Genomic DNA, 22,984 nt, shown 5'->3' with positions numbered 1-22,984 from the left:
CTGGCGTGCTATGGGGTCACATTCTTTTTTTAAATTCATTCATAGGACATGGGCCAATTGAATAAGTAACTGGCTATCTCATAGAAGACAGAGGGCGGTGGTGGATGGAAATTTTTCAGACTGGAGACCAGTTACCAGCAGTGTACCACAGGGATCAGTGCTTGGTCCTCTGCTATTTGTGATTTTTATCAATGACTTGGAGGAGGGGACTGAAGGGTGAGTCAGTAAATTTGCTGATGACACCAAGATTGGTGGAATAGTGGATGAGGTGGAGGGCTGTTGTAGGCTGCAAAGAGACATAGATAGGATGCAGAGCTGGGCCGAAAAATGATAGATGGAGTTTAACACTGATAAATGTGAGGTGATTCATTTTGGTAGGACTAATTTGAATGCGAATTACGCATCAACGGCAGGGTTCTGAGGAATGTGGAGGAACAGAGAGATCTTGGGGTCCATATCCACAGATCTCTGAAGGTTGCCACTCAAATGGATAGAGCCGTGAAGAAGGCCTGTAGTGTATTAGCGTTTATTAACAGGGGGTTTGAGTTTAAGAGCCGTTGGGTTATGCTGCAACTGTACAGGACCTTGGTGAGACCACATTGGAATATTGTGTGCAGTTCTGGTCACCTCACTATAAGAAGGATGTGGAAGCACTGGAAAGAGTGCAGAGGAGATTTACCAGGATGCTGCCTGGTTTGGAGTGTAGGTCTTATGAGGAAAGGTTGAGGGAGCTAGGGCTGTTCTCTCTGGAGCGGAGGAGGATGAGAGGCGACTTAATAGAGGTTTATAAGATGATGAGGGGGATAGAGTGGACGTCCAGAGACTATTTCCTTGGGTGAATGTAGCTGTTACTAGGGGGCATAACTATAAGGCTCATGGTGGGAGATATAGGAGGGATGTCCAAGGTAGGTTCTTTACTCAGAGAGTGGTTGGGGTCTGGAATGGACTGCCTGCTGTGATAGTGGAGTCAGACACTTGAGGAACTTTCAAGCGATTATTCGATAGGCACATGGAGCACACCAGAATGATAGGGAGTGGGATAGCTTGATCTTAGTTTTGGACAAAGCTCAGCACAACATCGAGGGCCGAAGGACTGTACTGTGCTGTACTGTTCTATGTTCCATGTTCTATGGGCATCGCTGGCTAGCCAGCATTTATTGCCCATCCCTAGTTGCCCGAGGGCAGTTGAGAGTCAACCACATTGCTGTGGTTCTGGAGTCACATGGAGGCTGACCAGGTAAGGATGGAAGATTTCCTTCCCTAAAGGACATTAATGAATCAGATGGGGTTTTCCGACATTGGATTCATGGTCTATGGTAGATTCTTAATTCAAGATTTTTTTTATTGAATTGGCATGGCAGGATTCGAACTTGGACCCCCAGAACATTAGCTGAGTTTCTGGATAAATAGTCTAGTAATAATACCACTTGGCCATTGCCTCCCCTTCAACAGAATATGAGGTCACAATTTCCCACTTTCCTGCTTCAGAATTACATTGGACCTAAATCTACCACTAATTCCTGTTATTTTTATTCTCTCTTACTGGAGATTAAGGGAAAAGAAGAAAAAGTAGTAGATTCCAGCACTTATGATAGTTAAGCACGACATAAGCATGACCGGCAACCTTAATAGAAGAATTTCATTACCTGGATACTGGAATAGCTTTGTCTTCAATTGATTCTTTTGCTTTTCCCTCCCTCTCCAATGAGGAAGAAAAATGCCAATGTTTTTTTTAAAAGTTTATTTATTAGTCACAAGTAAGGCTTACATTAACACTGCAATGAAGTTACTGTGAAATTCCCCTAGTCACCACACTCCAGCACCTGCTCAAGTCAATGCACCTAACCAGCACGTCTTTCAGACTATGGGAGGAAACCCACGCAGACACGGGAAGAACGTGCAAACTCCACACAGACAGTGACCCAAGCCAGGAATCGAACCCCAGTCCCTGGCGCTGTGAGGCAGCAGTGCTAACCATTGTGCCATCGTGCCGCCCACAAAACCCCACAACAAAATAGCGTTGAAGAGAGAATGGGAACTACATAAAAAAGGCAGACAGAGAAAGAGGAAAAAAAGAGGAAGGAAAAGAGAAAGGAAAAGAGAATGGAAAGATACTTTTTTTGAATTGTGTAGGAATAGAATATTGCTGCCACTTGTCCCCGTTCTGTGAAGCTTTCTGGTTCTACCTCACTTTACGTCTTTGGTGCTAGCTGTTGCCTCAGGTGAATAGCTCACAACTGAAAATCTCACACCTCAGATTTGTGCATTGCTGACAGGTTTGACATTAAAGCCCCATCTGTGTACAATCAGCACTTGTTACATTGCAGGAGTAGCAGAACAGCTGAGAAAAAGGAAAGCCAATTCCAATTACAAGGAGACAAACATGTTGACAGCACTAGACTTGCATGGTTGAAAAAAAGAAAGTTGCTGAATTAGTAAAAAAAAGAGCAAGAATTCGATGCAGAGCATTGCTGAATACGGATGGGGCAGGGTAGATAGAAACAGATTGTTTTTGTCTGGGGAGGGGCCAAGAGTGATGGAATCATAGATATAATATTAAATATAAAATATTTCAAGCAGCAAGTGAGAGAAATAGAGAATTGTAAGTCTTGGAATTCACTTCTGGGGCTAACGGTTGAGACAGCAAATGTGTCAACATTGAAGACAGGTTGGATGAGTGGGTATTGAAAAGGGGTATGTGAACAGGATGGGTAATTGTTTATCTAGTATTTTCATTCACGGACGTGGCAAACAGCAGTGTCAATTGGATGGGCCGAAGAGTCTGTTTTAAGTTATAACTTAGATATATTTCAGTGCATTAGTCAATGCCATTTTTGTGACCTCTTGTTAAAGAAGCTTAGCAAAATGAAGTGAAGCTCCATTGCTAGCCTAGTGAGAAAGGCACAACCCCAAGAAGCTACATCGACAGGTCTCAGGTTCAACACTGTGCCTGTGTTGTGTTGGTTAATTTCAACTGGGTCAGCAATGAGGGGGTTACGAATGACCTCGCCAGTCTGCCTGCTATCCAGTGTCCATAACTGGAAGCACACTTATGTCTCTATCCACTGAGGACTGACATTTAGAAGAATGAAAGGTAACCTTATTGAGACATATAGAGACATATCGGATTCTCATGGGGCTTCACAGGATAGATGCTGACAGGATGTTTCCCCTTGTGGGAGAGTCTATGACCAGAGGGCATAATCCCAGAGTAGGAGGTCACCTCATAGAATCATAGAGTCCGACAATGCAGAAGGAGACCGTTCGGCCCATTGAGTCTGCACCGACCACAATCCCACCCAGGCCCTATCCCCATAACCCCATGCATTTACCCTAGCTGGTCCCCCTGACACTAAGGGGCAATTTAGCATGGCCAATCCACCTAACCTGTACATCTTTGGACTGTGGGAGAAAACCGGAGCAGCTGGAGGAAACCCACGCAGACATCTATTTAAGACCCAGATGAGGAGTATTTTTTTTCTCTCCCAGTGTAGTGAATCTGTGGAATTCTTTACCACAGAAGCTGTAGAAGCTGGGTCGTTAAGTATGTTTAAGGCTGAGACAGACAGATTTTTAATCAGTAAGGGAATCAAGGGTTAGGGGATAAGGCAGGAAATTGGAGTTGAGGATTGTAATATCAGATCAGTCATGGTTTCATTGAATGGTGGAGCAGACTCAGTGGGCCAAATGGCCTACTTCTGCCCCTATCTTATGGTCTTATAGGACCAAACTTGGTCTTGATTCAGCTCCTGCCATATTTGATGGCCTATTGCTACTCTGGGTGATGTGTCAGCTTTGGAAAAACCATGTGTGCACTGGCTGTTTTTCTGACTGTGAGCAATCAGCAGTGGGCAATGTATACCTGAATTTCCCATTTGCCACCTGGTGGGCAAGGCTGCTAATTTCCAGTGAGCACTCACTCAGTGCCTAAAGAATAGTGCCTACTTAGGCAAAGAATGAGAGCTCTGTCAAAGTTTCGAAGTGTATTTTTGCGCAACCTGGCACTTGAGGACCGTAGGGGAAAAAAGTCAAAAAAATTAAAGGAAGGGAAATGTGAAAACTGGATAGATGGGGTTCATTTATTAATGTGAGCAAATGCATAATTCATGGAACAACTTGCAGGCATTTCAGACTTAAACAGCACCTCAATCTGCACCTTCACCACAAACCCAACTTCCAATAGATAGATCTCCATCTCACCAGCACAACAGCAACTCACGCTACAAATCCAATACAATTAACACCCAGCAGCACTGCAGCCTGATATTAACTGCTATTCAGTTTCAATAGTGACTTACTTCCAGCCCACCTATAGGTGAGCTATTTTGCTTTTGGTAAGGAGCGTGAAAGTGAGTGGACTTCAGCTTCACACCATTCACAAGAGACTCATCTCCATTCTCTCGTCCCGTCATCTAACTCCAACAGAGAAATGTCAACTCGCTGTGTGCAAATGGCCATGAATGTGAAGGTATCACCACCTGCTGCCAGCCATACTGAACAGGAAGGGGACACCATCACATGCCACTAAATACAAGTAACACTGATCACCGTGAGCATTGCTAACTTCCAGCAGGTAACCAATGTGTTCTCATAGAGTCATATAGTAGGATTTTATGGACTCGCTTGTCCTGAAACCGTAAAATCCTGCCTGAGGTCAACTGACCATTCCATAGTCGTCCCCCACCACCGCGTTCCCCCCCCCCCCCCCCCCCCCAGCCTCTCCGATTCTCATGGCGGGCAGTATAGTAAAATTCTGACCATAGAGTCATACAATACAGAATAGGCCCTACAGCCCATCAAGTCTGCACTGATAAAACTATACTAAATCTACACTAATCCCACCGTCCAGACTTGGCCAATAGCTGTGAATGCTATGGTATTTCAGGTGCGCATCCATGTACTTTTTAAAGGTTGTGAGGTTTCCCGCCTCGAATACCCTCCCAGGCAGTGCATTCCAGATTCGCACCACCCTCAGGGTGAAAAGAACTTTCCTCAAATCCCTCTAAACCTCCTGTCCCTCACGTTAAAATTATGCCCCCTCATTACTAACCCTTCAACTAAGGGGGACAATAGCTGCTTCATATTCACCCTGTCCATACCCCTCATAATCATATACACCTCAATCAGGTCCTCCATCAGCCTTCTCTGCTCTAAAGAGCCTATCTAGCCACTTTTTATAGCTTAAGTTCTCCATCCCAAGCAACATCCTGCTAATCTCCTCTGCATCCTCTCCAATGTAATCACATTGTTCCTATAGTGAGGTGACCAGAACTGCACACAGGACTCCAGCTATAGCCTAACCAAAGTTTTGTATAGCTCTAACATAACCTCCCTGCTCTTATAATATATGCCACGACTGATAAAGGCAAGTGTCCCATATGCCTTCTTAATTATCCCATTAACCTGTCCTGCCACCTTCAGGGATCTGTAGACAAGTACCCCCAGATCCGTCTGTTGCTTTGAGTTTCCTAGTGTCCTGCCATTCATTGAGTACTCCCTTGTGTATCACTTTGCACTTTTCAGGGTTAAATTCCATCTGCCACTGATCTGCCCATGTGATCAAACCCATCTATATCTTCCTGCAACCTAAGACCTTCTTCCTTACTATTAACTATCCAGCCAATTTTTGTGTCATCTGCAAATTTATTTATCATTGCTCCCACATTCTCAACTATATTGTTTATTTATATCACAAAGAATAAGGGACCTCGCCCTGATCCCTGTGTTATGCCACTAGACACTGACCTTCTAGCATCAGCCTCTGTCTCCTACCAGTTTTGGATCCATCTTGCCAAGTTACCCTGGATCCAATGTGCTTCTACTTTCTTTATCAGTCTCCCATGTGGGACCTTGTCAAAGGCTTTGCTGAAATCCATATAAACTATATCAACTGCACTACCCTCAACTAAACACCCAGTCACCTCCTCGAAAAATTCAGTCAAACTTATTTGGCATGATCACCTTCTGACAAAGCCATGCTGATTATTCCTAATCCAGTTTTGTCTCTCCACGTGGAGATTTTCTCCTTCAGAATTTTCTCCAATAGTTTTGCTACCAGTGATGTGAGACTCACTGGTCTGTAATTCCTTGGCTTATCTCTGCCACCCTCCCTGACAAGTGGAACCACATTCGCTGTCATCCAATCCTCTGGCATTTCCTCTGTGAGAAGTTTAACAACACCAGGTTAAAGTCCAACAGGTTTATTTGGTAGCAAAAGCTTTTGCTACCAAATAAACCTGTTGGACTTTAACCTGGTGTTGTTAAACTTCTTACTGTGTTTACCCCAGTCCAACGCCGGCATCTCCACATCATGACTTCCTCTGTGGCCAGAGAGGAATTAAAAAATTGGGTGGGAGCTCCTATAATTTTCTCCTGACATAGATTTACATGAAACCAAGCAAACTGCTAATTCATTCGAGCAGGTTTGTGGGGTGGATATCTCCATGGGGATTTCTTGACTACAAGAGCGGATAACACATCATCCAAGGATGTCCTTATCCTCACCTCCAGCATGTACTGCAGGACACCTTGGTGCTTAATGCCAAAAGAGAGGGAGACTGGTGCTTCTCGAGAACAAAATGATAATAAATTCACTCTCAAAAGAATATAAAAGTCATTAGAAATCTTGTTATTTGGAACTGGTTGCAGGAAAATCCTCAGGAAATAAAAAAAACTTCTACACCAGAGACCCTTGTTTTTTTTTCAATTTACTGCTGCAATTGAATGGCCTTATCACTTCCTGAGTGAGACTGGCAATGACTTCATACAAGCCGATAGTGATACAAGTAAAAATTAAAGTAGTGGGATTCTGAAACATGCCAAGTCTGGTTTCTGTGATTCTGCCACTAAATAATCAGCTATTTAAAATAAACATGGTAGTGAGATAAAGGAACCAGGGGATATATAATGTGACACACAGGTGGTTTATATTTAGTGGTAACAATGCTAGGATTGAAAGAAGCGTAAAAAGTAAAAATAGCATTTCTCCCTGGTGTATTTCCAAGTACAATTTACTTGCTATGCTTTCTGAACAATAAGCTGCCACTTTTAGACCTGAAAAGGGCCCGATCCACCACAAATTACCCTGGCTAGGAAAAATGTCTCAAACCTTTAAGCAACAGAATAAGCAATCCATTTCACAATACTGCTATGCAGCACCTACGCACGTGTGATTTTCTGCTAAGAGGATGCTGGTGCCAGTCCACAAAGACATTCTGCCAACTACCCAATTGAGCAATGTCATGTATGAATTTCAGTGCCAGTGTGATGCCAGGTACGTAGGCCATCCACCCCAGAGACTGGTTGATCGAATCAAACAGCAGATTTCCTTCATTTGTTTGTAATAGTCGCAGTACAGACATTACTCAACCAGCCCACGGGGATCAGCAAATCCCAATAGAAAACCTCTACTGCTCAATGTGATTCCACAATCGGGCAGCATTTGCTGAACAATCCTGAGTGTGCTAATAGCTACACTAACAAACAATTTAAGATAATCAGTTGAGCTCATAATATGGTTCACTTACACCTGCCAAAAGCAACATACATTCATATGCAGAGACCATTCTCTTCAAACAAAAGGAATGCGTTCAAGCATGGTGCTTTTTTGAATTACCTGGAAGCTTGGGAGCCTATAGATTCCCCATGACAATGCCTCAGCCAATCAGAGTCAACTTGGTGACTAATTGGTACCTTTTCTCTTGTAGTATAAATTGTTGTGATATTTTGAAATTCGGCATTCTTGAGTGCAAGATGAAAACCATGGGCCACATTTCTCTCTTCTTCGCAAAGTTCTGTACTACCGAGTGACAGTAAACAGTAAATGTTAGCAATATTGTTAGCTAGTAATTGAGGCATGTGGCAGCTTTGTAGAAAAGGGACAGTTAGCATTCAACACTGTTGGAATCTGAAACAAAAACAGAAAATGCTGGAAAATTTCAGCAGGTCTGACAGCATCTGTGGGGAACGAATAGAGCCAATGTTTCAAGTCTAGATGACCCTTCGTCAGAGCCTCTATACCTATACCTTGATACCTATACCTTCTTCAGAGCCTCTATCCTCTATACCTGTGTGCAATCTCATGCTTACTGTCCTATGCCAGTATGAAAAGGTCCTAAAACGGAGAAAAAGCATTAATCTTTATCTCAATGTTAAATTTACATAATTTATGCAATCAGGCCATTAGGGCAAAGAATATCTCAATGTTCTCTTAAAGACTGGGTTGGACCACAGATTCGATGCAGATGCATTTGATAGTTGGATCCACCTTTCAGACCCTCCATGCAATGGTGTGAGCCCAATACAGTAGCAATGGTGATGATCAGGGCATCTGGCCACTATGCTCAGCAGGTTCTCTTTGGCATCACCCACTGCCATGAATATTGATACTAAGAAGTAGTATCCTCTCACAGAAGGCAGCCTAACTCTCAGCAAGAATACCAAAGTGAGTACACTTCAGGACAACCACAACGTGTGGCATGCCAATGAGACACAAACAGAATCCCATCTCACTGTTGCACAGGATTAGACAGAGAGAAACTTCAGTCTTCTTGCTTAACCAATGAACATTGCAAAGCTCTGAAATCTGCGCTGAGATAGGGAACTGACAGATTCTCGCTCAATCGCATGGCGATACTGAAAGAAGTCTGACCTTTTTGGTGCTGACAGCAGGTTCACACACATTGTGATGTGAATTTCCTTCTGTTCCATTTACAATTTCCTATGCATTCTGATGCCAATAATATAAACTCTGATGTCAATTTCATGTCTTTTTTGATGCCAGTTTCATATTAATTTGAAGTCAAGTTCATACAATGAACTTTCCAGGAACTGTTCTTTCAAGATAACCCTTTGTAATTTTAATTCATTGCCAGGATTATGCCTTCATATATTCCACAACCTCCCCAGAATTATTGTCTAATATCATGCCTTTTACTTTCATATTTCTGGCTCAAGGCAACACGTTATGCTATCCCAAGAAGAATAAGTTGTTCCTTACACAGGTTGTTACTTAACAGGTACAGTTTGCTGTCTGTTACTCCAAACTTATGGTGGAATTTTGTGCTCTCCCACATGGCACGTTTGGTGATGGGGGGCGTTTAATTGGGTGGGTGATGGACGTTGGGGGGACCCTGCCATCTTCCCACCTCCACCTGGATCAAGCCCGTGGTGGGAAGAAAGGATTGTCCCACAGTCACCAGTTTGTGAAGACCAGTCTTCAGGACATTGGAGCAAGAAACTTTGAAGAAAAATCATTGGGTCGTTTAAAACAATGGCATGCTTTATTTTCTCTGAGCACTTTTGCTAATTTTTTTTTAAACGAAGATGGGAAAAAGAGCTGTTTAACTGAAGTTGAGGGTAATCCTGCCAGGTGATGAAGAGTTTTCTGTCTTCTTAATTGGTTGTGGGAAGATGGAGCACTGCAAGAATGAACATGTGGGTTTCCTCTGAGTGCTCCGGTTTCCTCCCACAATCCAAAGATGTGCAGGTTAGGTGGATTGGCCATGTTAAATTGTCCATTAGTGTCAGAGGGATTAGCAGGGTAAATGTGTGCGGTAGGGCCTGAGTGGGATTGTTGGTGCTGGCTTGATGGGCCGAACGGCCTCCTTCTGCAGTGTAGGGATTCTATGATTCTATGTTGGTAGATCAAAGTCGGATGTAGAGGGCTGGGCAGAAGGGGATACTAAGGCTAATTGATGTTGTTTCCTAAACTCTACCCAGCACAGAGTCACCAACTCAGCAGAGAGTTGAACCTGAGCCTTATTGATTTTTAAAACAGTCTTTACTCCATTCTTAAAGTTACAAAGTTAATGCATGGAGCGGACTGGGCGAACCCTTAATCCATCTCCTTGTATGCTCCAAAAATTCAATTCAGATTGAATCCAATTCGTAGTCCCCACAAGAAGAACATACAAAATCCAAGCTGCCAAGAAAAGACATTACACCTGATCTTGGGCTTAATCTGATGCTTGACTTAGCCAACAGGCCAAGAAGCACAATCATGCCAGGTGATCATGGTTTCAGCCTGCCTAGTGATCTTTATGGATCAGTCCCAGTCTGAATGCTCCACTCACCCACCTGTTACTGCAACGGATCAGGGAATCTTTCATTTCTATTTAAGTTGACATACTGAAGTAGATACCTTTTAAATGTATGGGCCACAGAGCACTAAAATATATTAGAAGCACAAATACACTTTTTCTAATCAGTGATACAGAAATTCCTTTATGGAAAAATGCAGACCTTGAGTACATTTTTGTTGCTCAACAGTTTCATATTTACATAATTTATTCAGGATTAATTTCCTTCCCCACTCAGTGCCTAGAATTGGCCTATGTTATTTTAATAATTTGTCTCAGCTTGAGTCTGAATTTCTGACTCTGTAGCTCATTGGCATTGTAAATATTTTAAGGCAGCAATTTGGGAAATAGCTGTGAGAGTGGCCAAGTCACCAGTGGTTAGTGCTAAGGCTGCCCGTCCACAGCAGTAAGGTCTGTTTGTGCCAATAAAAAAAAGGCTGAGGGAGCTGGAAACTTAAAGGGACACTGTCATTGTCGGGACAAGGGAAGAACCAAATAAAACCAGAAAACTAAGTTTCCTCATATTTGTTCCTGATTTCTGCGTGGAAAGGCTGCCGCATTTTCTGACATGCCAGTCACTGCCAGAGGTTGTCAACTCAGGTTGTATGGATTCGTGGACATTTCGTTACGATGTCCTGGCTCCATCAACCACACAGTCAAACAACCCTTTTTTCCTGTAGCCGATATTTTTATAACCAACAAACAGAAGTGTTCAGTAAAAATGAAAATAAATGCACCAGACTTTAATATTGCTGTGATTTTGCCCCATTGTTTGCTCACAGCCATTATTACAAGTGCAAGACTTTATAAGTCAGCTATGTTTTAAACTGTCTCTTTCAATTTAAGGTAAAACAGAATGTTCTGGGATGGTGATCATACTAAACTCTCCCCGGTGTCAGGCCCATATGATTTAGTTGTAATGAGAAAAAATGTGTAAGCAGAAACCCATAGATTCCCAAGTGCTAGTTTTCACACCTTGACACAAAAGAGGGGCGCCTTTGTCTTGCTGGATAAACAGTCTCAGTCAGGCAAAGAGACCTGGAAAGGCAGACCGAAAACAACGGCTATTATGCCAAGCAGAGGAAAAGATTGTTTTTGTGTTAACCAACAAGCAGAATACTGGTGAGAAGGAATTCCCTGTTTGAAGAGACAGGTGCTACGGAGATTTAAGAAGAAAGAAGTCACCAGAGTGAACCTTGCATTCAGATGTCAGTTCGAAGGTACTCAGGAGATGGAGTGATGGGATTTTCAAACGAGACACTAGAAGACTCGCCTTTGAATGGCAGGCAGATGACTGCGAATTGAATAACCAGGAGGTGTTTGGGAATTCATCTGCAAGGATACATATCGGCTGAGAGTGTGGAATGGGGTGGCACGGTGGCACAGTGGTTAGCACTGCTGCTTCACAGTGCCAGGGACCAGAGTTCAATTCCCAGCTTGGGTCACTGTCTGTGCGGAGTCTGCACATTCTCCCTGTGACTGCGTGGGTTTCCTCTGGGTACTCTGATTTCCTCCCACAGTCCAAAGATGTGCAGGTTAGGTGAATTGGCCATGCCAAGTTCTCCCTCAGTGTACCCGAGCAGGAGTTGGAATGTGGTGACGAGGGGATTTTCACAGTAACTTCATTGCAGTGTTAATGTAAGAATACTTGTGACTGATAAATAAACTTTTAATGTATAAACATTGCATGGGGTTGTGTTCATTAGTAAATGGGGAAAATACCTTTTCTATTCTTTAATGTATTATTTGCCCACTAGTAACATTTGGTCAATGTTGATTTTATTTTTTTTGTTACAGTAAAAGTGTTAAAAAGTCTTGTGCATTTCTTTTCACCTATATTTGGGAAATTTATATCTCCTTTTTTTAAAACGTTATCCAGCACTCGGGGAATGGTAATACTTTATCCAGGACTCTAATTTTTAATTCTAGAAGACTCCAGGACAAACCTGAGGGTTTGCAATATTTGCCTCTTTGCTCCACAAAAATAAGTGTGTACACCTCTGGATATTTTGATGCGCTATGGTATGGTTTGATGCACTGCAGAGGTGATGGTGTAATCTGGCACTCTGAGTGGGAGCAACATTCCCAGTGAGCATGTCTGAAGAATTCAAAGTCTACACCTCCACAATTTCCCAAGATACATCCCTTGTAATGTTATGTCCTGCTAGGGGGACTGGTCTTATTTTGTGTAATTTTTGCTGCAGCAATATCACTCATAAATAATTCATTAGAAAGATACTAGGGCTAAATGGGTCAAAATATGAGGTGGAGATGCCGGCGTTGGACTGAGGTAAATACATTTGGAGCCGGCAGTTTGCGATGTCGATGGTAAACCTGTTAAACCAAATAAACCTGTTAAACCTGTAAATCTGTAAATCTGTTAAACCAAACCTGTAAACCAAATAAATCTGTTGGACTTGAGTTTGTGTCTTTATATGCCCTGTTTGTGAACTGAAATCCCACTCACCTGATGAAGGAGCAGTGCTCCAAACGCTAGTGGCTTATGCTACCAAATAAACCTGTTGGACTTTAACCTGGTGTTGTGAGACTTCTTACTCAAAATATGTGGACAGGATGGCATAGACTAGAATTGTATTCCTTTGCATAACACAGATTAAGGGGTGATCTATTTGTATTCAACATTATTAAAGGCTTTGATATAGTGGATAGAACTGTTTTCTCAGGTGGATGAGTGTATAACAAGGAGCCATAACCTTATAATTAAAATTGGACATTCAAGGATGATGGTAGGAAGCATTACTTAACAGGGAGAGGAGTGGAAATCTGCAACTTTCTTCCCAAAACTTTGTTGAGACTAGGGTCAGGATTTTCCGTGCCCCTCATGGCATGTTTTGTGGTGTGAGGGGCACATTTAGAGGCAGTCTGCTATTGGCTGATGGTGGGACCTTCTGGTCTATACATCCTTTGCTGCTGGGAAACCCACAGTGGAGATTCACCGTCGGTGGGACTGGAAAATCTCACTGGCGAGAACAGCCGAACAAGTGCAGCCTAGGAGTGGAATTCTCCCACTTTGAGAACAAGTGCCATGACAGGCGTGGGAATGTGGAGTGTTTCCCGCTGTGGAGGCTGGTGGGAAAACACACCAAATCTTCCAGCTTTGACCTCATTAATTTTGCACCCAGGTGTTTCATCCCATATTCAGTGGCAGGGCAAGCCTGGATGGCATGTAATCTGCCATTGTGTCCAACTGCCATATTGAAAAGGCACCCAACATCACTGATCTATTATTGAAGAAAGGAACATACTGAGACTGGAAGATGGACCCCCTCCAGGATGCCGGATCTAGAAGGTCCGCCTGCAGATGCTCCCTCTACCCACTGCTATGGTGTTCCAGGGTCCAGGGTTCCGGATGGCCTCTACCCTGAACTCTGGAGGCAGCCCCAGGCATTGTCCAGGTGAGTCCCAACAGCTGCATGCCACTTTGTTCCAAACGTGTGTTTTGCTGCCAGGGAGATCGTGGAGGACCTGACAAGGGGAATCAGGCTTCATCCATTAATGGGATGCAAATGAGATTCACAACAGCCTCTAGTGAGTTTTCTGAACTGCCATGGTGGGCACCAGTGGAAGATCCAAATGTAAATTCATGCCAGCATTATAATGATTTCCCCCCTTCCCTCCCTCCCTCCCCCCTCTCCCCACGCCTGCTATTGAACCTGCCAGCAGGGGCTTGGGAGAATTTCACCCTAGGTAAATTTTAAAAAATCAGAACAGAGATTTGATAGGTTTATGTGAGGTATGACTAGTTCTAGAACCAACTATCAATGGATAGATGCTCTAATATATAGACCAGCCACACTCTGACTGAATGATGGAAGAGGATCAAGAGGTTAAATGGCCTAATGCTGATCCTGTGTACTTATTCAATTACCTTTTTCTTCCAATCATCAACTCCCGTGTCCTGATTGCTTGGGCTTATGTTTGGGTACTCTTCCACAGTGTATTTTACTTCCCTCAAACTATCATTTCTCTTGTCTTAATATATTGAATGTAGATTCAAAGCACATAACCAAGAAGTCCAGACCCAAGTCTGGACGAGGAAATGTGCACCAATGCTTTGGATTAGAATCATAGAATCTTACCAGACAGAAGGAGGCCATTCAGTCCACTGTAACTGTATCTGCTCTGGTAAGAACTATCCAAATTAGTCCGACTTGCCCACTTTTTTCCATTGCCCAGTTCAATATGGTTCCAAAATTTACATAATTGGTAACTGCACTTAGGAAGTCACAAGGACAACTTAGAGAGAGAATTGAGACATCAAAGTTTGAGGTTGGAGCATTGGACAAGAAACCAGGAAAGTCCCTTCTTTTTAAATAGTACAGGATCTCCTCATCCACCTTGGTTAATGTCTCACCCGATAAATGGCACCTCTGACAGAGCAGAATTCCCTCCGCCCAGATTCGCGGGCAAGTTCTGGAGCGTAGCTTCAATATGTGACTTTGTAACTCAGATTGTACCATCCAATCTGTATCTAACACCCAAGATCATACCTAAATGTGGAATGCTTTGTAGAGCACTGTAAGAGTTTTATTCTGCATGAGCACAGTTGACCTGGGAATACTTGTTTATTTTTTGTTGGCTGAGCCAGCGTTTATTGCCCGTCCATAACTGCCCTTGAGCTGAGGGCATTTTAAGAGTCAACCACATTGCTGTGGATCTGGAGTCACATGTAAGGCCAGACCAGGTAAGGATGGCAAATTTCCTTCCCTGCAAGGCATTAGTGAACCAGATTTTTTTTTTTACAACAATTGGTAATGGTTTCATGGTCATCAATAGACTTTTAATCCCAGATTTCTATTTAATTCAAATTGCATCACCTGGCATGGCGGGATTCGAACCTGGGTCCCTGAGTGTCTGGATTACTAGTCCAGTGACAATTCCACAATGCCTAAACCGATTATACCTCATTTAGGAATATATGATGGGACTTCGCTGGTGGAGCTTTACTCTGCATCTAACATGTGGTGTACTTAGACTGGGAGTGCCTGACATTGACACTGGGTGCAGAAGTGGAAAACTTTACTCCCCGTGAGAGAGAAACATGTGCATCGTGATCTGCCAAGAACTCACATGAAAGAAATTTAAAACTCTAGGGAACTTTAAACTGTGCACTTCTGAGGTTTAAGTGCTGAGTCCACATCTGCTCAGATTTTGTATTCGATAGAAATCTATTATATATACAATTTCAAAATAAAGACTATACGCAAAGAATGTTATTGTACTATATCCGAGATGAATTGAAACTTGTATTATATTTATAAACCATTTTCATTTCATGTGATTGATATTACAAAAATAACAAATTTAATATGACTAATGTTTATGCACATGATAATTACATTAAAAGGAGAGCAGAAAGGACAGACCCAGCAGACTGACTGAATGGCATTCATCCTAGCTAAACAGGTCGATGAGCTCTATAACTGTCTTCCTCCATTCTGTGTAAATCTATATTCCTCATCCAAAATCTTTAGCTCAAAGCATGAGATGCCATTTCTGCCTGATGAGGAACACTGCTGTGAATGTTTTCATTCAGTTTAATCCATTAAGCAATGACATCATATCTGACACCAGGTCCTTTTTATGTTTAATGTACTTTGAAGGTATTGCTTGCTCTCTCTATACTAAACTGTTACAAGGGATTACATTTTGAAGCAATTCATAAAACTGGAAAGGAAAGATAGCAAATGACAGACAGAATGGGGGTATGAAAACATCTCCCAGACACGTGCACATGGGCACACGCGCCTTACTTACTAAACTAAGAAAACAATAGAGGGATTTCTCTGTCTGCTCATGTTAGTGGAATGTCAATGTGAGTGTGAAGTGAACAAAACGTTTTATATTCTTCAATATTTGTTTTAGGAAGCATACTATACTACGTGATTATACGTTCCATGTCAGAGCACATGAAATTCAAATCAGTCTCCATGAATATGATTTCCCAATGAAGTGGGCTGTATGAGCAATGTGCAATCAGATGATTTACAAATATTGCATGCAAGATTGTTTGACTTAGTGGTATCTTTCATTAAATGGAGACTATTCGGCCCATCAAGTCTGCATTGACTTTCCAACAGATCATCCCACCCAGGCCCAATCCCAATAGCCCCATGTATTTACTCCACTAATCCCCCTAACCTCCACATTTTGGGACACTAAAGGACACCTTAACATGACCATCTTTGGAGATTTCTACATTGTGTCCCTGTGAACTTGGTCAATTTTTATGGTCCACATTTAACAGTGAGATGGGGCGCCAATTTTTAATTTCATCCTTTTTCCACTTCCACTTTTAGATGAGGATGGTAATACCTTTCCTCATGGATTCTGACTCTCATATACCTCCAGCAGGCCTGGGCCGATCCAGTCTCACAGAACCAGTCAGCCGTCACTGCTGGGAGATTATCTCTTCCCAATGGACTCATGGACTCAAACTCATCCAGAGTTAGCAGCTTATTCAGACCCTCCTGTGTGCTATCATCTAAGACTCCTGTGAGAGAGGACAGGAAGGACTGGGAGGCCATGTTATCTGTGAGCTTCACATCATTCAATCCTGAATAATAGGATTTGCTGATCCTCAAAATGTCAGACTGCAATGCCTTCTTCCTTCAGGCTGCTGATCACAGACTCTCGCTGTGTACCTCTTGGAAGAAGAAACACAAAAACATTTCATCATGCTCCATGGAGTGGACTCTGGAGGATGATCTTGGAGACTTCCAAGGCAAAGACTGAGGCTTGCTGGCCCGTCACTTCTTGGAGATCCTCCTTGACATTGACCCCAATCATATGTACCTGGAACAGATTCTGCATGTTTTTCTGGAGTCTGTTCCTTTATAACCTTTTGAACACCTTTGAGGATGAAAAACCTCTTAATGTTCTTCTTCATCATTTCTCACCAGTGTGTCAGGAACTCAAAGGGGTTTCACAGTCCTCCAACATTTGTATTTCCTTTTGAATTCATTGTTTTATGGATTCAACAGAGGCCCTCCGGCCTTGACACAGTGGCAGCCTCACCATTCAAGGAGGAACTGTTGATTCCTGCATAGGGACAAGGCAGCTCAAGATGGATGGCCTTCTGAAAACTGGGTCATAAAATTTGAAGTCTGACATCTATCTGGCCCAATAGCTTTGAGGTACACAGAGGGTGTGGCCCCTTAGTTATCTTAATTGGCTATCTGCTGCTTGCAGGTGGGTAGCCTTTACATCCTCTTCCAATCTTCTCACAAACAGTTCAAGGATGGATGGTACCAGCAAATCACCTCTGCTCCCAACCCCATCAGGCCTCCAAAATCCTACCCCAGTCCTTCAGTACCCCATCAGCTAACTGACCAGATCTCATATGCAACTCAACATGATCAGTGATCATCCTTCATCGCCTTCACAGGCTAGTCCAGTCCTTTGCCTCCCATATGCTGGGAGAGTTTTATTTTATTCATTCATGGGATGTGGGTATTGCTGGCTCAGTCAGCTTTTATTTCCTGTCCCTAACTGCCATTGAGAAGCTGGTAGTGAGGTGCCTCCTTGAATCTGCAGTCCATGTGGTGTAGGTACACACACAGTGCTGTTAGGGAGGGAGTTCCAGGATTTTGACCCAGCCACAGTGAAGGAACGGCCAAGTCAGGTTTGCGAGTGGCTTGTAAGGGAATTTCCAGGTGGTGATGTTCCCATGTGCCTGAAGCCTTTGTCCTAGATGGTGGCAGTCATGGGTTTGGAAGATGCTGTCTAATGAACCTTAGTGAGTTCCTGCAGTGCATCTTGTAGATGGTACATACAGCTGCCACTGTGTGGAGGGAGTGAACAGCTGTGAGCCATGGTGTGATTTGGGCAATATCTAATATTTCCATGGAACTTAATGTCAGGAGAGATACTTAATGGACAGTGGATCCATTATATCCAATTTACAAAATCACCTAAACCCAAATTCCACTCCCACCCTATGCGCTTCCAGCAGGAGATGATGAACAGTATCAGCTAACTTTAATGGAAGTCAGTTCCACCTCACAACAGTTCTGTGGAGATAAAACATCGCACAATAGTTTTTTAAAAGGTGAAGTATCCGAAAAGGAAACATTTAAAAGGATGCAGAGGAAGAGAGTGGAATGGAACTGTGAATAATTCTTTCAGAAAACTGGAGTGTATGAAAAAGAATGTCTTCCCATCGTATTGTGCAATGCGACGATTCTATTTCATGAATATGTAGTTTTGAAGAAATTTATCACTTGCTACTGGTGTCCGGAGGCCTGGCCAGACTTAACATTTCCAATGGAGGCTATTTCAATACCTCTCCATAAAGTATGGATAGGACATTCAACCCCTCAGGCCTGTTCCGTCATTCCAATAGGTCCTGATTGATCTGCATCTGAGCTTTAATGGTTCCATAAGCCTCTGCCTAACAAAAATCCACCAATCTGAGTTTCTAACTTTTCAATTGACTCCCAGCCTCAGCATTTTTGGGGGGATAGAGTTCCAGGTTTCCACTACCTTTTGTGTGAAGAAGTGCTTCCTGACATGAATGGCCAGGCTCTAATTGTAAGGTTATGACCCCTTCTTCTCAACTCCCTCACCAGAGGATATAGTTTCCCTCTATCCACCATAACAACTGTCTTAATCACCTTAAACACCTCAACATGGAGCACTCAGTTCAGCGTAGAGTAAGTTCACTGGGTAGAAGGAAGCCTTTGTAGGTTAAAGCGGAAAAAACAAAACTCTTAAAGACAGATTTACAGTCATATGTCAGCATCCTTGTGTATAAAAATCCCATGTTCTTCTTTGACTAGAAACACATGTGAAGTTCAATTATGTTCATCTTTCAGCCATCCAGAAATATTTTAGAGTTGAAGCATTTCTAACTTGGAGTTATTGTCTGGGCTACCTCATAGAGAATGCATCTGAAATCTAATAATAAATTCACGTTAAAAGAGTGAAATTGTGCAGCCTTACACCTTGTACTGTGAATGTGTGACCCAGGTTGCTTCCTTGAAGGGAGAGAGAGATTATGTGCAAAGTTGTGACCTTTGTAGAAATTTGTGCGTAATGCAGTTGCCATTGTACTGAGCAGGCCAGTCTAGTTAATGGACAATGTTTTGATCATTCCCCATCACTTCAAATTAAATATTACCAATCGGTATTAGTCCCGAAATGGGTCACATTACCCAGGATTTTGGGAGATTATACAGGTGTCTTTGGGATATCCTCAATGCCATATATTTGCAGTTAAGGATAGTGGGTTACAGTAACTGACAAAATTAGATTCTGCCTTATTTTTGACATAGGATCCCAGAATTTTACCAGCATTTTGGGGGATTCCATTCTAAAATTTTGCCCATTTTAAAAAACATAATCCTTTATCATGAAAATAACTGCAGATTGGTGTATGGTGAAGATGTCTGGGCCTCTAAACCCTAAGCAATGGAATTCCCTCCTCAAACCTTTTCATCTCTTTCCACTTCTCTACAATGCTGTTTTAAACCTACTCTTTGGCAAAACATTAGGTCACCTTTCCTAAAGTCTCCCTCTTTGGCCCAGTGTCAATTTTTGACTGATTATGCATCTGTCAAACATAAATAGCCACAAAAAATGAGCATGGAGATTGTGATGTGCAATTAGCCTGCGCCCATTCTATGTAATGCAGACAGTACGTCAACTTTGTGCTACGAGCTCTTTATGACTAATGGTGAATGGTGGTGGACAATTAAGCAATTAATTGAGGAGGCTGTTCCACTAATATCCTCATCCTCAATGATTGGGCAGCCCAGCACATCGGGACAAAAGACAAAGTGAAGCATTTGCAACCATCTTCAACTAGGAGTGCCAAGTGGATAATGCATCTCAGCCTCCTCCACATGTTCCTAGCATCATAGATGCCAGTTTCAGCCAATTATATTCACTCCACCTGATATCAAAAACTGGCTGAAGGCACTGGATACCACAAAGGCTATGGGCTCTGACAACATTTCAGTAATAGTACTGAAGCCATGTGCTCCAGAACTAGCCATGCCCTAGACAAACTGTTTCAGTACAGCAATAACACTCAGGCTTGGGATTATCAGTGGCAAGTAACATTCGCACCACTCAAGAGGCAGGCAATAACCATCTCAAACAAGAGAGAATCTAAGCATCACCTCTTGATATTCAAGAATTCACTGAATTCCCAACTATCAAAATCCTGGAATATTGACCAGAAACTTAACTGGATCAGCCATACAAATACTCTAGTTACAAGAGCAGGTCAGATGTTGGGAATTCTGTGACAAGCAATTCACTTCCTGACACTCCAAAGCCTGTCCAGGACACAAGTCAGGAATGTAATGGAATGCTCTTCACTTGCCTTGATGAGTGCAGTCCCAACAAGACTCAAGAAGCTTGACAACATCCAGAACAAAGCAGCCCATTGAATTGCTTCCCCATTCCCAGATGGTGGTCCATTTTGGCAGGTCGAATGGGATGAAGGAGTACAATATAAAGGGAAAGACTCTTAGTATGGTAGAGGATCAGAAGGACCTTGGGGTCCGGGTCCATAGGACTCTAAAATTGGCCCCGCAGGTGGAGGAGGTGGTTAAGAAGGCGTATGGTGTGCTGGCCTTTATCAATCGAGGGATTGAGTTTAGGAGTCCGGGGATAATGATGCAGCTATATAAGACCCTTGTCAGACCCCACTTGGAGTACTGTGCTCAGTTCTGGTCGCCTCATTACAGGAAGGATGTGGAAAAGATTGAAAGGGTGCAGAGGAGATTTACAAGGATGTTGCCTGGATTGAGTGGCATGCCTTATGAGGATAGGCTGAGGGAGCTCGGTCTTTTCTCCTTGGAGAGACGTAGGGTGAGAGGAGACCTAATAGAGGTATATAAGATGTTGAGAGGCATAGATCGGGTGGACTCTCAGAGGCTTTTTCCCAGGGTGGAAATGGCTGCTATGAGAGGACACAGGTTTAAGGTGCTGGGGGGTAGGTACAGGGGAAATGTTAGGGGGAAGTTTTTCACACAGAGGGTGGTGGGCGAGTGGAATCGGCTGCCGTCAGTGGTGGTGGAGGCAAACTCAATAGGGTCTTTTAAGAGACTCCTGGATGAGTACATGGAGCTTAATAGGATGGAGGGTTTTAGGTAGGCCTAAAAGGTAGGGATATGTTCGGCACAACTTATGGGGCCGAAGGACCTGTTTTGTGCTGTAGTTTTCTATGTTTCTATTCATCGCCTTCAACATTCACTCCCTCCACCACCAACACACAGTGACAGCAATGTGTACCAGCTACAAGGTGACCTGCAACTACTCCTTTGGAAACACGTTCCAAGACCTCAACTTCTACCACCTAGAAGGACAAAGACTGCAAACACATAAGAACACCACTACCTGTAAGTCCCCCTCCAAGTTACACGCTTTCCTGACATAACGCCGCTGGGTCAAAATTCTGGAACTCCCTAATAGCACTGTGGGTGTATCTACACCACACGGACTGCAGCAGTTCAAGAAGGTGACTCACCACCATCTTCTCAAGGGCAATTAGGGATGAGCAATACATACGGGCCCAACCAGTAATGCTCAAATCCCATGCAAGAATAACTAAACAAAATTATTTCTAAGTTCAACCACAAAGCAACTGGAGCCATCTTTAAAAATTGCAGGATGGCTTTAAGTTACTGTGGATATTGAATGCCCTACTGAGTTTTGCAGTTAATGTACAATGGAGCCACACTGAAACCTTCAGGCCAAGAATATCCTTAGTTCAATACTCAGGTGGAGTTAACTGCTTCATGTCCTGGCTGGAGACAATTCACACCTCTTTAACCTGTGCTCAATCCTCTCTCCACTCACATTGTCTGTACCTGTAAAGACTTGATTACCTGTAAAGACTCGCATTCCAACCATTATCTTGTAAACTGAATCTGTGTCTATGTATGACCTGTTTGTGAACATAACTCTTCACTCATCTGAAGAAGGAGCAACACTCCGAAAGCTTGTACTACCAAATAAACCTGTTGGACTTTAAGCTGGCGTTGTGAGACTTCTTACTCAGTCAAGTATGGCGGAGAGAAATGTCTTCAGCATTCTTCATTCAAGAATCGATACAGTTAATATCAGCAAGCAATTTGACTGCAAGGAAGGGGGTCTAACCCTGTTTTCACTGAAACATGTGTGCAGCTTTGAATGGTAGCCGCTGTGCACCAGCCTCTTCCACTTAAAATATGCCACATCTTTTAAACCTCCAATGTGGACAGATCAAGGCTTCATGATTCACCTTTGAGATTCTCTAAGAATAAAGAGGGATGCAATTGCCACACTCATGTAAATATAAAGTTGAACTGTTTTGTAACGTGGCCCCATCCCGGCTCCCACCCTGCATTCCTTCCCTTCCCCAAATACACAGGAACATATACATCAGTGCATGAGGTTCTGTATTATGGAAGAAAAATCAGCCAAAAATTCCCCTGTTGTAAAGCATGTGTTATAAAGGAAGGTTAGGACCACAGGTAAATGGCCTTTCAATACTCACTGAAGAATAAGCCCTTTAGTGAGGTTTTGTCAGGCACCCATGAAGTGACATCTCAGTATGAACCAAACATCTTTAGGAAAGGGTGGGAGAGAAACAGTGCAATATATAACTAAACTAAGAATGTTTCTTTTATAATACACATTGTGTCTTCCTTTGGGCTTATAGATAAAGAATTACTTCAGTTGTTTTCTCCTTATGCAACCTTGTGATGCCTCTTACACAGCTGCACATTGCTTTAATGAACAATTAATATAAAACTTCAGGAACATGGGACGACATCACAGATACAGGTATCTTTAAATGAGTTAAGTTCTCTGGAGCCATTTTCAGTACCAATCATCTAAAATGAGCAACGTTTAGTCTCGAGTCCATGTGTCTTAGAAGCGGAACCAGT

The sequence above is a fragment of the Mustelus asterias genome, chromosome 22, assembly GCF_964213995.1.
Source record: "Mustelus asterias chromosome 22, sMusAst1.hap1.1, whole genome shotgun sequence".
NCBI lineage: Eukaryota > Metazoa > Chordata > Chondrichthyes > Carcharhiniformes > Triakidae > Mustelus > Mustelus asterias.
Note: the sequence above shows the minus strand (reverse complement) of the source record.